This window comes from Carya illinoinensis, chromosome 9, assembly GCF_018687715.1.
Source record: "Carya illinoinensis cultivar Pawnee chromosome 9, C.illinoinensisPawnee_v1, whole genome shotgun sequence".
Lineage (NCBI taxonomy): Eukaryota > Viridiplantae > Streptophyta > Magnoliopsida > Fagales > Juglandaceae > Carya > Carya illinoinensis.
The window spans coordinates 40,735,217-40,753,803 of record NC_056760.1 but is presented as its reverse complement, the minus strand read 5'-3'; the positions used below and the strand labels follow the sequence as shown (position 1 = coordinate 40,753,803).

The 18,587-nt window shown below is 37.4% G+C and overlaps 1 pseudogene; it reads right to left on the bottom strand.

The window, feature by feature from the left end:
- LOC122277106 overlaps positions 1-18,587 on the bottom strand; it is a 28,373-nt pseudogene that overhangs the window by 6,111 nt on the left and 3,675 nt on the right.

Genomic DNA, 18,587 nt, shown 5'->3' with positions numbered 1-18,587 from the left:
TTATATACGTATTATATACTATATATAGATATAATATATATTCGTATGTTATTATATATTATATTATATACAAGTAGTATATATAACATAGTACTAGTACTATATTATATCTATAATATATTTACTATATAATATATTATACAATATTATATAGTTATTATATATAGATAACATACTATATAATACTTATACTATATTATAGACTATAATATAGATAATATATTATATAATATTTATACTACATTATCTAATAACTATATTACTTTAATATAGTTATTAGATATACTATATTAAAGTATACTATACTAGGATAATATACAATTTTTCCTATATAATATATTATAATATACTTGTTATAACTATAATATATAATATACTTATTATATATTATAGTTATAATATAATATATATTTTATATTATTAGTTTATATAAAGTTATAATATATATATATATAGTACGTTGTTATATAATACTTATGTTATATATAATATTATAATTGGTACAAATTATATATTAATTAATATTGTATACTTTATAATTTAATTAATAAGTATATTATGAGGAATATACTAAATATATAATATGTAAATAATAATATTAACGTTCGAACCTTAATGAGAAACGTTTGGACGTTATAATAAATTCGGAGGGAAATTTCCCTCTTAAAGCAAATTTGCACAGTACGTTCTAACGTACTATATAAACATTCGAACGTTACTGGCGAATACGTAGGATGGACAACAATACGTGTGAACGTACTGTATAATTATTGGGCGGGATAATTTTACGTTCGAACATTAATGCGTAAACGTTCGCACGTAAAATGAAACGTTCGAACGTTCATTAATGAACGTCCGAACGTTAATCGCATTACAAGCAGAAAATAAAACTTTCACGCACGGGAAAGCAGATTCATTTCTGCTTTCCTCCATGCGTGTTAGAGTGAGAGACAGAGAGAGTTTTAGAGAGACGGAGCTGGGAAGTGGAAAGCAGTGGGGAGAGACAGAGAGTTTTAGAGAGAGGAAGAGAAGAAGTGGAGGGTTATAGTGAGAGGGAGGTTGCAAAGGTATTTTTTTAAGCAATAAGGTAAATGGTTTTTCTCATTTTTTTATTTGTAATATACATGATAATTATCAATGTTTTATTTCATATATATTTAACTAACTAGTATTGTGTATTTTTTGAAGGATCATTTATTGTGAATTGTTGAGAAGTTGTGATTTTTGAAGAAGAATTTATTTAAAGCACAAGGTATATATACTAAACTCTATTGTTACATTTTATTGTGGATATAATTTGTGATTAAGTTTGTGTTGTTTGGATGAATTAAAAAGAAAAATTATTGTTATTGAATATGTTTATTCTTAATGTGATAATGTTTTAGTATAGTGTATGTTTTTGAATAATAATTATTTGTTAGTTTATGTGTCTATTTTAGTAATTTGTTGTTATAAAAAAATATATATAACAATTTTTTTAATAAATAAATAGTGTGATTATTTGTGTAAGAATAAAAATTTTAAAATATAATTTATTGGATGATGAAGATTATAAATTATAATATTACAATTATAACTATTATATATATAATTAGTTAAATAACTAATATAATAAATTATCATATATTACTAAGTGTCAATAATAAGGCATAACTATATAGTATATATAAAAAATCGTATTACTAAAATGATAATATAAATAAGTATTATAAAATAATAATACTTATTTATCTAATAGCTCAATAATCCTAAATATTTTATCTAATAATATATAGTATAGAGTATATTAGTATTAATCCATAATAATAATTATCATGTAATGTATAGTATTAAAAAATGATTAATAAGAAATAGATAAGTAATTATAATAATAATTACTTATTTAATAATAAAAATTATTATAATAATTATAATAATTTTGGCAATAATAGTAATAATTATATAATAACTGATAACAATTAAGTGTTATCAATATATAGTATAACTAGTAATTATAATCTAATTTACTATATATTATATTAAATACGAGATAAATAAGTAAAAATTGTTATTTTAAGCTATATAATAACAGATCAAATATAAGTGTTATCAGTAACTTATAATAGTAATTATAAGATATTTTATAGTAGTGTTATATATTATATAGCTAATAAATGACATATAATATAATAAATTAGGAATTATATAAGTCTACAAATAATTTCTAAGTGTTATCAATCATTAATAATATAAATATTATTAGTACATCGGGATAATTCAAACAATGTGCGCTAATTTATTTGTAGACTTTTTTGTTAGATATTGTATAACATTGCATAAATAACCTTAGACCCGTTTGGGAATTAGTGTACATTTAGGTGTACATTAATTCCTGAATTGTCCAGTGTAGACAGTTTGAGATTATATTATCTGTATTGCACATAAACGTTATTCCTACTTTGAACGTTTAGTATGAAGTTTCGATGTCTTCCTCATTTGTTCTTCGGGTATACTGTTCTTAGGGTCATAATCCCTATATGTGAACATGTATACTTGGAGAACTATGGGGAAGTGCTGCCGAAATTTTTACAAACGTTCAAAGTAGTAGAGTGACGGGACTTGTGCAATATGGAGAATATAATCTCGAATGGGATATGACCAACTACCTTGAGAAAGAGTACTTTGAACATGATGTATCATGACATGCATGTGTATTTAACTTTACCTTAATTACTAAAAAAATAGATGCTTTTAGAAATGGATAAAAGTTGGATGCGTTTACGTGATAGACTTGGAAAAGATTACATACCCTATGCGCGTGGAGTAAGGGCCTTCATTGATTTTGCAAAGGCGTCTGCTGATAGTCGTGGTTACATTAAGTGTCCATGTTGAGGTTGTAAAAATTTGTGTGCGATAGGATTGGATGAAGCTGAAAGTCATATATTTGTGAATGGTATGGATTTGGGCTATACTCGATGGGTACTGCATGGTGAGCCGTATGCTGAATCAGCGGATGACTTATTCAGTCAGCGGGAAAATTTGCACAACGTGGATGATGATTATGAGTGAGATGAGATGGAGGAGATGTTGAGTGACATTGGAACTGGGATGTTTATGGATGAGGTTGACGACAATGGCTCAAGTGGGCAACGGAATGATTCAGATAATTTTCCAGAAATGTGGGAAGATGCAAAGCGTGAGCTTTATCTAGGTTGTACAAAACATTCTAAAATGTCGTTTATTGTGCGGTTGCTTCACATAAAATCATTGTGTGGAATGTCAACCAAAGCAATTAACATAGTATTAGACTTATTTAACGAAGTGCTTCTCGAAGGATCTGCATTGCCGAAGAACTTTTATGAAGCGAAACAGTTGAGAAAGGGATTAGGATTTGAGTACAAGTCCATACATGCGTGCAAGAATGATTGTGTTTTATTTTGGAATGAGAACGAGGAGAAACAAGCATGTCCTGTATGCGGAGAGTCGAGGTGGAAGGATAAGAAAAGCGTTCCGGTTAAAGTATTGCGATATTTCCCATTGAAACCCCGGTTGCAAAGATTATACATGTGTAAGAAAATAGCTCATGATATGAAGTGGCACAAAGAGAAAAGAGTTCAAAATGATGGATTTATGAGGCACCCTGCTGATTCACTTGCGTGGCAATCTTTCGATAATCAATATCCAGAGTTTGGGATAGAAGCAAGGAACGTGCGTCTCGGACTCACAACTGATGGATTCAACCCTTTTGGAAATATGAGTACAAGTTATAGCACTTGGCCTGTAGTGTTGATTCCGTACAATCTTCCACCATGGAGGTGCATGAAGGCGCCTAACTTTTTGTTAACTTTGCTTATCCCCGGCCCGAGATCACCTGGGAATGACATTGACGTATATTTGCAGCCGTTGATTGAAGAGTTGAAAGAGTTATGGGAAGCAGGCGTCAGAACTTATGATGCATCCACATCAACAACTTTTCAGATGCATGCTGCGGTAATGTGGACGATAAATGACTTTCCAGCATATGGGAATCTTTCTGGCTGGAGTACTAAAGGAAAGTTAGCGTGTCCGACGTGTAATAAAGAAACTACTAGTGAGTGGTTAAAATATTCTCAAAAGTTGTGTTTCATGGGTTATCGATGTTATCTACCAACTAATCATGCATGGAGAACAGAATCCGCTAAGTTTGATGGATGCGTAGAAGATAGAATTGCGCCAAATGAGTTGTCTGGGGAAGAGATCCTGGAACAATTGGTACATGTGGCAGCGAACAATTTTGGCAAAGGTCGGGGAAAGAACAAGAGAAAACGAGGCGTAGCAGAATTGAATTGGAAAAGCGTAGTATTTTTTTTGAGTTGCCGTATTGGTCGTCCTGCATGTTGCGACATAGTTTGGATGTAATGCATATTGAGAAGAATATTTGTGATAATATACTAGGTACATTGATGAGCATCAATAAAAAGACGAAAGATACGATTAAGACAAGGAAAGATCTTGAGAGAATGGGAATTAAACATAATTTGCATTTACGAGTGGATGGTGAGAGGGTGGTCATGCCGCATGCATGTTTTACAATGACAAGGGAGGAGAGGATGGACTTCTGCAAATGGTTGCAAGGTGTGAAGTTGCCAGATGGTTATGCTTCAAATATCAGTAGATGCGTAAGTCATGATGACTGGAAAATTGGTGGATTGAAAAGTCATGACTGTTACGTATTTTTACAGAAGTTATTACCGGTGGGAATTCGTGGGAAGCTAACATCTGCTGTACGTGTTGCCATAACTGAACTGTGTATGTTTTTTAAGGATTTGTGTGCTCGGGTAGTGAAGCGAGATATGCTGCAGAAACTGGAAGAAGACATTGCTACTATACTATGTAAATTTGAGCAAATCTTTCCACCATCATTTTTTGATGTCATGGTCCATTTAGCAATACATTTACCCCGGGAGATCATGTTAGGTGGACCAGTACAGTTCCGTTGGATGTATCCAGTTGAAAGATATTTAGGTCGACTGAAGTGCACTGTTGGGAATAAAGCCAGAGCTGAGGGTTCAATAGCAGAGGCCTCTATACACGATGAATGGTTAACATTTTGCTCTTTATATCTTCATGGTGTTGAGACACGATTTATTCGTTAAGAACGAAATGCTGATCTTGCTGCTCTGCCTTCTCGTGAGCTATCAGTGTTTTCTCAGAATGTACGACCTTTGGGTGCACAAACGGGTTACGATTTACTTGATACAGAGTTGGGTAAAGTTCAGTGGTACATACTAAATAATTGTCAGGAAATTGATCACTATCTCAGGTATGTCGTTGTACAAGGTTTAAATAATTCTAAAGATTATATACAACTTTAACTATTGTTATGTAAAATAATATGATAATATATACTATACAGTGAGCACATGGACAAACTTAAGATGGAAGGCGTCGAGGATATAGTGGCAAGACACGAGTCAGAATTTTCTGGATGGTTTGAACAACGTGTATGAACTAAACTCTATACTATATGTTACATGATGAAAGTTTTAACTCTAACTAATATTTAATAAATGACATTATTTAAATTGTTAGATATTGGAACAACGTGCTCGTGATCCCGGATCAGTCTCTTTTGAATTGTATGCATTGGCCCGTGGTCCATCAAACAGAGCACTTCGATACACTGCATGCACAGTTCGAGGTTATAGATTCCATACTCTGGACCGTGAACGTAATAGAAAAACTCAAAATTGTGGTGTCTTGGTCGAGGGGAGTCATGGAACAGATGATATTGATTATTATGGTGTCATTCGTGATATTATCGGATTGAAATATCTGGGTGGGTCTATAACATATGTCTTCAAATGTGATTGGTGGGATCTAGGCGGTGGTCAGGATTCGATATATAGGGATAATCATTTTACGAGTGTCAATACTGCATCTAAATGGTACGAAGATGATCCATTCGTATTGGCTTGTCAAGCTACTCAAATCTATTACTTGATTGATCCAATGAAAAGTGCTGATGAAGATAGTTGAGAGATAACTTGGCGAGTTGTACAAAAATTTGTCCCTCAAAATATATATGAAGTAGGAACGAGTGCAGATTATGATAATAGTGGAGATGAAGATGACACTCTAAATGTAGAGGCCTACCAGGAAGATGGAGGAGGGGATATTAACTTATTTGTTGACCTCGGTGCACTCGAGTTGCTCCCCTTATGTAGAGATGACGTCCCACTCATCCATCTCGACCCGTCTTCATTAAATTATCACTCATTTGAAGAAAGTGAGAAAAGTACAGAAGAAGAGTCAGAAGAAGAAGACGAACAAGAATCTGGGGGGGAAGTGGATAAGGATGACGAACAAGAGCTTGATGATGATGATGAAGAAGATGTTATACAGAGAGATTCTGAAACAAACATGGAAAATACATCCGAAGATGAAGACTAAAAGTACTAAAATGTTTATTCATATACAGCCATTATAGAATTTTATAATAAATATAAATTTATTCTAATAATATTTTTTTGTTATATATAACCATTTCCAAGTATGCCGCCAAAAAGACAAAGGAGAAATGTGCCTCCTCCACCGAGTCCAAGTCCTGAACCCATTGAGGACTCCCCACCTGAGGAGTCTGTTCCCGAAGATGAAGTTAACATTACAGAGAACGATGCACAGTCGACACCTACCGGTAAGGAATGTTTACGTTAATACTATATATACTTGAAGATGTTTGTTTCAATAAATAATATATATAACCTTCAAAATTATACTATCATCTATTAGTTGATGAACAATTGGCTCGTCGCGGTCGTGGCTATACACGCGGCATCTCACTTGAGAAAAATCAAAGGCATGGTAAATTGAAAATCACAATTCCTGATAATTCCACTGGAGGAGTGAATGATAGTGCAGCAGCGCTTTCCTCCTATATTGGCACAGTAATTCGAGCTTACGCTCCATTTTATGTGCGCTCCTGGAGAGATGTGCCAAATGAGATTAAGGAACACATTCGGAGTCGTGTGCTGGTGAGTTTACTTATTATATCATTTTTTTCACCTACATTAGTTTATTATATTTTTAACGTAATTAATTTATAATTAGGATGAATTTGACCTCGACTTTGGTCGTAGCGAGGATTTGAGAACTGTGAATGAGTTAATGGCTACACTATTCCGACGTCACAAGGGACGATGTCACGATCATTTCAAGAAATTTGAGAAGTTTGAAGAGGCTGCACAGTCTCCTTTCCAGCAGATGAAATTAGACGACTGGATAAAGTGTTGTGATCTGTTTGCCTCTCCAAAATATCAGATATTTTAGATTTATTTTCTATAATTATTTACATTTATATTTGTTGTTTATATTATATGTATGTACATATATTACAATTAACGGTGAGAATTATTTTTGTAGCACTTAAGTTCTATAAATGCAAATAATAGATCTGCTCTGACTATTCACCATCGTGCTGGTTCAAGATCATTCCATCGTCTTGCTGAAAAAATGGTAATTAATAAACGCAATAATTCATATTTTTTCTTATTATTCTTTTATATAAGTACTAATATTGTCTTTTTCAAATTGCTAATGTCGTTTTCTTAGAAACGTGATGATCCTGAAAACTTTTCCCTCATTCATGTCTATGCTGCTGCTCACACTAATGAGCATAGTGAGTGGATGGATCCTACAGCTGCAATTAATTATGTAAGCGGTGTTCCTTTTGTTGAATAAATTATGTAACATGTGATTAAATTATTTTTTATTTGTATTTCTTTTAATATGTTACTTATTGTGTGTTTTGATCTTTCAAACTGCAGGGAAAAATGATGGAGATGCAGTCAGCTTCTGGGGATTCCTCTCCTAGTGACTTGGACATTTTTTCACAAGTGCTTGGGCCCAACTCTAGTATGGCAAGAGGTTTGGGACGATCTTTCAAGCATTCCGGTTCATCTTCCTCAACCTCATCGACATCACAAATTAATAATCTTACCAAAGATTTAGAAGCTGCATGACGTGAGAATGAGTATATGAGGTCTAGACAGCAAGAGTTGGAGTCCCTCTTAGAGCGACAGTCTCATTTAGAGACGCGTTTGCAGGACCAACAAAGAGAACATGAGGAAAGAATCCGTAGTGAGGTCCAAGAGCAAGTGCAGCGGGAGATGATGATGCAAATGGAGCGTGTTATGTCATTGCAACAGAATCGTGCTGGGCGAGGAAAGAAAAGGAAATGAATTTTATTTCTGTATTACGTTTTTAACATCTAATTTGAAAACAGTTTCAAACAATATTGGTTGTGAAATATGTACTGTAATGTGAAACAATTGGTTTGTTTATTAAGCGGATGAGTTTAGGATTTCTGATATATACGTTCGAATGTAAAAAAAATACGTTTCAATAGTATTAAACGTTCAAAAATACGTTCGAACGTAACCATACAAAATAGTAACAAAACGTTCGAACGTTTAAACCCAATTTAAAAAAACGTTCGAATGTCAAAAAAGTTTAACGTTCCAAACATCCGAACGTACACTTTACGTTCGAACTCTACTCTCTTAACATTCGAATTAACGTCCGAACGTCATGTTACAAACGTTCGGACATTATTTCATTTTCGTTGGATTCGAGATTCGAACGTAACGTTCGCACGTATAAACGTTCGAACGTTTACATTATACGTTCGAACTATAATCAACAAACGTTACCTTTTCTTGTTCGGATGTCAGCTCGTCTTATTTACGTTCGAACGTATAATTTTACGTTCGAACGTTATATTCTGTGACAGATTCTAATCGTCACAGAAAATAATACGTTCGAACGTTATTTCAAACGGCACATCTCCAACCGTCACTAAAAATATTTTTCGTGACGCTTGTACAATAAACTGTCACCAAATGTAATCCGTGACGCACATTACGTGACAGTTGTGGTGACGGTCAGAAACCGTCACCAAATATATTTCGTGACGTTTTTTGCATTTCTTGTGATAGTTTCATCTGTCACTAAAACCTATTTTTGTTGTAGTGAGAGGTTCGGCGCGTGTGTCACACGCGCCTCACTCTCCCCCACACGCACACAGTACTGTAGCGCGTGTATTACACGTGCCCACGCGCACTGTGCAGCGCGTGTATCTCACGCGCCAGACAGATCAGAACCGTCCATTTTTCAAATTTGTTTTTGGCTAGATCTAAGCCATTCGGAGTCCGATTTCGACGATCAAATAGTGCTTTCTAACTATTTGGATCATTCCGGACTCATCCGTACGGTCAAAATTTTGAGATTCGGCATCAGTACATTGGATCTGAACCATCCACGTGTTGCAGATCATTTTGGGCTAGATCACGCCAGTTGGAGTTCCATCGCGACGATCAAATAGTGCTGACAAACTATTTGGATCATTTCAGACTCGTTTCCAGCTAATTCGAGTGTTTCAAACGCAACGGTGATCTTTGTTTGTTTGAATTTGAACTCATTTGTAAAGTTATAGCTGGAGAAGAAGCTAAAGGTGTTGGTATTGAGAAATTTGACGGTATAGACTTTGCCTACTGGAGAATGCAGATAGAGGATTATCTCTATGGGAAGAAACTATATCTTCCACTCCTAGGAAGAAAGCCAGATGATATGAGCAATGAAGATTGGAGTTTCCTTTATAGACAAGTGTTGGGAGTCATTCGACTAACACTGTCAAGATCAGTTGCACACAATGTGGGGAAGGAAAAGACCACGGCGGATTTGATGAAAGCTCTATCGGACATGTACGAGCAGCCATCAGCCAATAACAAAGTGCATTTGATGTACAAGCTATTCTACTTGAGAATGGCAGAAGGAACTCCAGTTATTCAGCATCTGAATGAGTTCAACACCATCATCAATCAATTAGCTTCAGTGGGGATTGAATTTGATGATGAAGTACGTGCACTGATTGCTCTAGCTCAATTGCCAAAAAGCTGGGAGGCCATGAGAACAGCTGTTAGCAATTCTTATGGCAAAACAAAGATGAAGTATCAAGATATCCGGGACCATATTCTTAGCGAGGAAGTTCGCAGAAGAGATACAGGAGAAGCATCAACTTCCAGTTCTACCTTAAACCTCGAGACGAGAGGTAGAGAAGCTAGTAGAAGTTCAAATCGGGACAGATCAAAGTCTCGAAGAGGCAGAAGTAAATCTAAGTCTGAAAAACAAGTACAGTGCTGGAATTGTGGCAAGATTGGCCACTTCAAAAATAATTGTAAGGAAGCTAAGAAGAAGAATGAGCATAACTCTGTTAATGCCACAACAGAAGATCTCCAAGATGCCTTACTCCTTTCAGTCGACAACCAAATTGAATCTTGGGTGTTAGATTCAGGAGCCTCGTTCCACACTACAGCACACCGAGAAATCATGCAGAATTATGTCACTGGTGATTTCGGGAAGGTGTACTTAGCAGATGGTGAAGCTTTGGAAATTGAAGGCATGGGAGATGTACCAATCAATTTTCCCAATGGAAGTGCATGGTTGCTACAGAAGGTGCGACATGTTCCTAAACTCATGAGGAACCTGATTTCTATAGGACAACTTGATGCTGATGGGCATTCGGTACTATTTACCGGTGACACGTGGAAGATAACAAAAGGAGCTATGGTAGTAGCTCGAGGCACAAAAACAGGTACTCTATACATGACTTCAAGCATTAGAGATACTGTTGCAATTGCTGACGCAAATGCCAACCTATGGCATCAAAGGCTTGGTCACATGAGCGAGAAAGGAATGAAGGTACTATTATCCAAGGGGAAGTTACCAAAGTTGGAATCAACTGATTTTGACATGTGTGAAGGTTGCATTTTTGGGAAGCAGAAAATGGTTAGTTTCCTAAAAAATGGTAGAACTCCAAAATCTACAAAGTTGGAGTTGGTGCACACAGATTTGTGGGGGCCATCCCCAGTCGCTTCTCTTGGAGGATCGCGGTACTATGTTTCCTTTATTGATGACTCAAGCAGGAAAGTATGGGTTTATTTTTTGAAAAATAAATCTGACACATTTGATACTTTCAAGAAGTGGAGAGCCATGGTTGAAAATGAAACAGGCTTGAAGTTAAAATGTCTGAGGTCAGACAATGGAGGAGAGTACATCGACGGAGGGTTCAAAGAATTCTGTGCTGTAAATGGGATTAGATTTCAGAAGACTATTCCCAGGACACCGCAACAGAATGGCGTAGCTGAACACATGAACAGAACTCTCAACGAACGTGCCAGAAGCATGAGGCTGAATTCAGGATTGCCTGAATGTTTTTGGGCTGATGCAATTAACACTGCAGCCTATTTGATTAATAGGGGACCTTCAGTTCCCCTAAAGTTTGATCTACCAGAGGAAGTCTGGAGCGGAAAGAAGGTAAATCTTTCCCATTTGAAAGTTTTTGGCTGTTTATTATATGTTCACATAGATTCTACTGATCGTAACAAGTTAGAAGCCAAATCTAGAAAATGTTTTTTCATCGGTTATGGTGATGAAGAATTTGGCTATCAATTTTGGGATGATAAAAATCGCAAAATCATCAGATGTATAAATGTGATATTTAATGAGCAGATTCTGTACAAAGCTAAGTCACAAGCTGAATCTGAGGAACAGCCAAAGAAACCTGAGGTTGTTGACTTTGATGTTACTCGAGTCAACACTGATCAGAACGAGGATCAAGAAAATGATGATACACAGATCGAACAACGTACACCACTCACTGTTACTCGAAAATCTTCAAGAACAATTAGGCCACCACAGCGGTTCTCACCATCTCTATACTACATCTTGCTAACAGATAGTGGTGAACCGAAAAGTTATGATGAAGCTCTACGAATTGAAGATTCGATCAAGTGGGAGAAAGCCATGCAAGATGAGATGGAGTCACTGATGTCAAATCAGACATGGGAGCTAACTAAACTTCCAAAAGGCAAGAAAGCTTTGCACAATAAATGGGTGTACAGAATTAAGGAAGAGCATAATGGTAGCAAGCGCTACAAAGCCAGAATGGTCGTGAAGGGGTTTCAACAAAAGGAAAGTGTCGACTACACAAACATTTTCTCTCCAGTTGTAAAATTGACAACGATCAAGCTAGTGTTGGCAATTGTGGCTGTAGAGAATCTACATCTTGAGCAGTTAGATGTAAAGACTGCATTCCTTCATGGTGGTTTGGAGGAAGACATCTATATGCACCAGCCACAAGGATTCTCAGTGAAGGGAAAAGAGAATCTAGTTTGCAAACTAAAAAAGAGATTGTATGGCCTAAAACAAGCTCCACGACAATGGTACCGGAAGTTTGACAACTTCATGTGCAGTAATGGATTTACAAGACTGCAGGCTGACCATTGTTGCTATATGAAGAACTTTGACAACTCTTATATTATCCTACTGTTGTATGTGGATGATATGCTCGTTGCAGGGTCAAGCATCGAGGAAATCAATTAACTGAAGAAGCAGTTGTCAAAGCGGTTTGAGATGAAGGATTTGGGTGCTGCAAAACAAATCCTTGGTATGAGAATTATTAGAGACAGGTCTAATGATACTCTCAAGCTCTCGCAGGAGGAGTATGTAAAGAAGGTGCTTAGAAGGTTTAACATGGACAAGGCGAAACCAGTAAGCACACCCTTAGCTAGTCACTTTCGACTAACTAAGGATCAATCGCCAAAGACGAAGGAAGAGCAAGAATGCATGGACAGAATACCCTATGCATCTGCTATTGGTAGTCTTATGTACGCCATGGTCTGTACAAGGCCAGATATTGCACAAGCAGTAGGAGCTGTGAGCAGGTACATGAGTAATCCAGGAAAGCAGCATTGGGAAGCAGTCAAGTGGATTTTAAGATATCTACAAGGCTCTTCAGATACGTCACTATGCTTTACAAAAGCAGGTTTAAAACTACAGGGATATGTAGATGCTGATTTAGCAGGTGACGTTGACAGCAGAAAAAGTACTACTGGATTTGTGTATACGCTGGGTGATACAGCTGTATCGTGGGCTTCTATGTTACAGAAGATTGTTTCTCTCTCAACTACAGAAGTGAAATACGTTGCTATAACTGAAGCAGGGAAGGAAATGGTTTGGTTGCAGTCATTCTTGGAGGAATTGGGAAAGAAGAATGAAAAAGACATTCTGCACAGTGATAGTCAGAGTGCTATTTTTCTTGTAAAGAATCCAGCCTTTCATTCCAGAACAAAACACATACAGTTGCGATATCATTTTATCCGATCTCTTCTCGATAGTGGACAACTGATACTTGAGAAGATTCGAGGAACAGAGAACCCAGCAGACATGTTCACAAAAGTAGTTACTGCTGACAAACTGAAGTTGTGTAAAGCTTCAGTTGGACTTCGTACTTAAAGGCATGACTTGAAGTTGCTGTGATAGTTGCTATGAAGATATGTAGACTCATTTGTCTCCAAGTGGGAGATTGTTGCAGATGGAGATAAAAGTGGTGGGTGGCATGTGTTTGTTTAATGCACCGTTTCTCTTTTGGCTTATTAGGCACCTTCGGTGCTTTTGTATTGTTAGGCACCTCCCCAAGCATCATGCAGCAAATGGCTGCAATGTAGTGATCTGCTCTCCTATAAATAGGAGAGCTTAAGTGTGCGGACTGAGTGCAGCAGAGAAGTGCATCAAAGTGGGTGAGAGAGAGATTTCTGTAAAAATTATTTTTATAGTAAAATTACAGCAGCTGTGGACGTAGGCAATTGCCGAACCACGTTAAATTTCGTCCCTCCTTTATTTAGAATCTCTGTGTCAGAACAGCTCCCAAGAAAAAATTTTCAAATTAATGCACAATTAATTGAGGAATTAATGTAAGGAATAAGTAAAAAATTACAAACCCAAGAGAATGGGAACGTCTTGGTATGGGTTTCGAAATGGGAACAAGCTAGGCCGGCCGAGTCTCGGAGTGATGGTGAGTGCCCCATAAACGGTTGCACGAAGCCACGACACGTGAGCATGCCACCAGAGAGTCCCCTCCTGTCCGGTGATTTTGAATTTATAGGCGTAAGTTTGTCCAGGGCGTATGGGGCATTGGGTTGCATACGCAGGCCCGTCTGCCCACGCACTCAGTAGTTGAAACACTCCATGCCTGCGCATGATCAATATATTTCCATCGGCCATATAATTTGGAATTAGCAACATTGATATCGATGATGAAGACGAAGCAGAAAAATTAGGATTGATTGATCTACACAGGTCAATTTGGTTTACATCTTATTAAAATTGTATTAAATACATCCTGTTTAAAAAATGAAAGGATAATATTGCTCTTAAGTGAAAAAATAAGTTGACCATAGCTAGTACTTTTTCATTAATCTTCCAATCTTGCCTTTTCACTTTACGACCGGATGTATTCAATAAATTTTTAATATGAGACCTTTAACAGGCCGGAGCCAAACTCTTCACGAACAATAATATATTCTATACAACCTAGTACTTGATCATGTGTCTCTCTATTTCTCACTTAAGGCCTTAAAGTTTGGATAAGAATTTGAGAGATTTTCGATCTAATTTGATGCATCGACTCTCAATTGTCAAAACGTACGTACGTAGCAGTGAATAGTAATGTCATAGGGGGGCATAGCCGCTGGACAGTCAGGTTTTGCACCTGTATGTGACCATAACAATAAGAATATGAAAATTTTACAAGAAAAAAGTAATCTATCCCGCTTCAAATGTATATCGGTATGTTTTTAGAATGTTTTAGAAATTCTAAGTTAGTTTATTGATACATCAAAAACGTCACTGATGATGTGGAAGTTTGTCATATCAATTAAAAAAAAGTAGCTTAATGGTATTGAATTCATTCTATATTTATAATATGTTTTTTCTCACACAATTAGGTACTGATCATGTCTTTACATAAAAAGTTTATAAGTAGCAAAACTCGATCGTGATCTTGAAGGCATTACAGTGATACCCAATGACAGTACTAACAGTCATTGGATCCAACTAACTCAATCTAATGAAATGGATCAGCCAATGACTCAAATAGTAAAAGGGGAAAACCCGCTACGTACCGTCCAAACAATGACAAAATACGAGATAATTAAGCTACAATATTGCACATCCCAACAGGAATATAAAAGAAAACTTTCCTCTCCGCTTGCATGCAAGCCACGAGGGATCCACAACCTTTATATTCATGTGTACATATGCATATATCGTGCATGCATGACATGACTGGATCTAATAAAGGGATCGTAATATCTTTAAGATTGCCCGTTAACTTTGGTGATCTCATGTTCATGCAGAGAGCTAGCTCATGATTAATGCAAGCACTTTTCCTAATTAATGAGTTCTCTACACGATTGCACTCGCCACAATTCTAACACAAGTACGTACGTATTACTTGAGTCAACTTACGGCCAGTTCCCCTAAATCTAAAGACTCGGCCTATATATACAAGAAAGATAAAAGCGAGATCATGATCAATTATATAGCTGCGAATAAATATTACATGGAAAGTATGTTCCACAACCGCAGTCGATATCATTGAAGAAGCTAGAAGAGCTAAAGCGCATGCCAGAAAAAAACTGAAAGCGAGCCATTCTGATCGATCCGTACTATTAATTTGAAAGAGAAGAAGTACTTTTCAATTAAAGCTAGCTAGCTTAATGTAAGAGATGAAGAGGGAAATAAAAAGGAAGGTTTCTATTTATAGCAGATCAGAGCATCGATCGAGATATATATATATATATATATATATAAAGCTCCCCGAAACGTGAGGATATACTAAATATATAATGGGCGTGTTGTTGCGCTTCCGGCCGCCCAGAAATCACACCCACAATAGATAGAGACAATATTTAAGTGGTTCGGCAACTGCCTACGTCCACTGAAGCGGAAATTCGATTTTTCACTATGTTTGTACAATTTTACAAACACTCACACCATCTCTCTATCTCTCTCAAATGGCCTCCGTTCTGGGTTTCCCCAGAACCCATTTTCGCTCCCTGCCCTCTGCCTGATCTCTCACCTCAGTGAGGATGAGTTTTCTGCAACTGAGCTCTCTCCTATTTATAGGGGAGAGCAGCCTACAATTTACAATTTCGGTGGAGGGATTTACGGAAGAAATGGAGGTGCCTAACAATGCCAAATTTGAGAACGGTGCACACTTGGGTTGATTTCAACAATCACCCCCTCCACCCAAGTGTGCCATACCCGGCTGTTTGCAAATTGATTCATTCTTCAAATGAATACACCTCTTTCTTTGACATGAGAGACTTCTGGTATCGAATACGCTCCAATGCATCTGCAGGTACGTCTTCAAATGGATGTCCAAATGCTTCTCCAAATGCATTAGCATCGTCTACATCCACGGAACTTGCAAGGGATTTTCTTCAGAGAAGATTTACCAGTGCTCAATTGCACAATCTCAACTCTCTAGGATTCTTCTTTTGCTCGAGTCCATGAGTCCGCACTCATGTACACCTTGAGCAAACTGAGCTTCGCTCTAGGCTCATCCGAGCGAACAATCTGCTTCGCTCTAGCCACATCCGAGCGAACAATCTGCTTGGTGCCTTTACAGCCTTCAAACCAGGCTCCATAATCCTACAATCACACCAATCTCCAACTTGGAGACTGGTTCTCAACATGCCGAGCTCTATCTCCAGCATGATCCCTTATACAATTTTACAGCTCATGTCTTCAACTTAGAAGACTAACTAAAGTGATGCATAACTTTAGTTCATCACGTACAATGCCCTTAATCAACACATCTACATAGGGCAACACATCTCCCACTGCACTGGGAATCAATGGTCTCGCACAGACCTTGACACATATCAGAGAACCTGTTGCTGAGGTCTCATCTCTGATCTGGGTGACTGACCCTTCATCCTGCTGCTATCTTCAGTCGCATGTGCCCATCTTGTGTGCAGTCTCCGACTTGCATAATCTCCCTTCTTGCAAGATTTTTCTTCATACCGTAGTTCACTACCTTCATTCAGCAGGATACATTTTAAGGTAGTAACCACCATGGAGGTCTGATTGTCTTGGCAGTTCTTTAGGTGTAGATATCCCTGGAACATCTGACGTTTTGTTCCCATCTCTCACACCTGTACTTCATGTCGTGGTCTAGGGAGATTTCTTTAGAAAAGTAAAACTGGGTTCCTTTTACTTTCTCATCTGATTCACACGACAATTACCACTAGCCAAGACCAATTAATCATTCGTGACCTTCCAACACCAAATGCTATTGGCAACAATAGCAACAATCTCCACCTTGTGACTTTGACTGGTCCCACAGCCAAGCTCCACCTCAATGAAGATCTTCATAGCTCCCGCTATCATGCTTCACCATAAAAGCATACCCACTTAGAATAAACTAATTCCAAGCATTTCACTTCGGCCCATGTCGAAAATAACCTTGCTGAAAATTATGGTGTAACTTCCACGTTTGGCTCTCCTGGAAGTTCATCAGCCATCAACATGAATTTCCACCACACACCCTGCATTAATGCCAAACCAATGCCCGTGTGCAAACTTGTGGACCTGCTAATATTAACACATCCTCTATCATGGCAATTTTGGGAATTAGCAGCATGCCATAAGGATGTACATGTCTCCTTTTTCATGAAGAGAGACACAACATTAGCATCAATACCAGTATCTCCATTTACTGACTTGGAGCCACTTGCCGAAACTGCTCCTTGTACTAGCCGTTTCACCAGTCGCTAGTATCACTGTTGACTTCAGGGATTGATTTGCCCTTCAACGCCTTTGAGAAAACACTACTGAATGACTGCTGCCTTCAGGCTGTCTTTAACAGCATTGTGCACTGCAAGAAATGCAACGCCATGTATTTCTTCAGTCACCATATTCACAGCATCATTCTCAATTTTCTCCTGATTTTAGCAGTCTCTTGTGGCCTGACTTGCCACAATTTCTAGCGAGTCATCTGTTGTCCAGATCTTGACTTGCCTCTGTCCTTACAATCAACATTCAGGACCAACAACTCGAAATCTTGCCAGAATCTCTTCTGCGCACTTCCTCATCCAGGATAAGATCTCTTACATTGAGAAACTTCAACTTCGACCTCTTTGCAGAATTACTCATAGCCATTCTCATGATCTCCCAACCTTTTGACCACAACGTCAAATGCTATTGGGCAACAATAGTACCTTCTGCCCTTTCTGAAGTTGAACAATTTCTTCATGACATTGCTTTAATGAATTTATCGTAGAAATGAATAGTACCTCACTACGTCAGTTCCCAGGAAAGATTGGAGGGTCACAATGGACACACTTAAAATTTCCAATCTCCTAGACAGAACCTCCTTAGACTGTACGTATCCACACTACCACACCAAAGCTTCATCTGCACTTTGTTATTTGCAACTGGCTTTTCAAAGAAAGCCACAACGAGATCCGATGCGGTTCTCCTCTTAATAACAATATGCTCCATGAGTTGTATGACTGCCAAAACCTGCTGATATAACAAGTTAATCAGCATCGTCCAATGATCTGAAATTTGCTCCATCAAATTTCACGATCCCAACTGGCTTAAATTAAGCCCAAAACCAATGAGTCCATCATGACTCCAACTGGCTATGATCAAGCCCACAACTGATCTGCAACACGTGGACGGTTCAGATCGAATGTACCGATGGCGAATCTCAACATTCC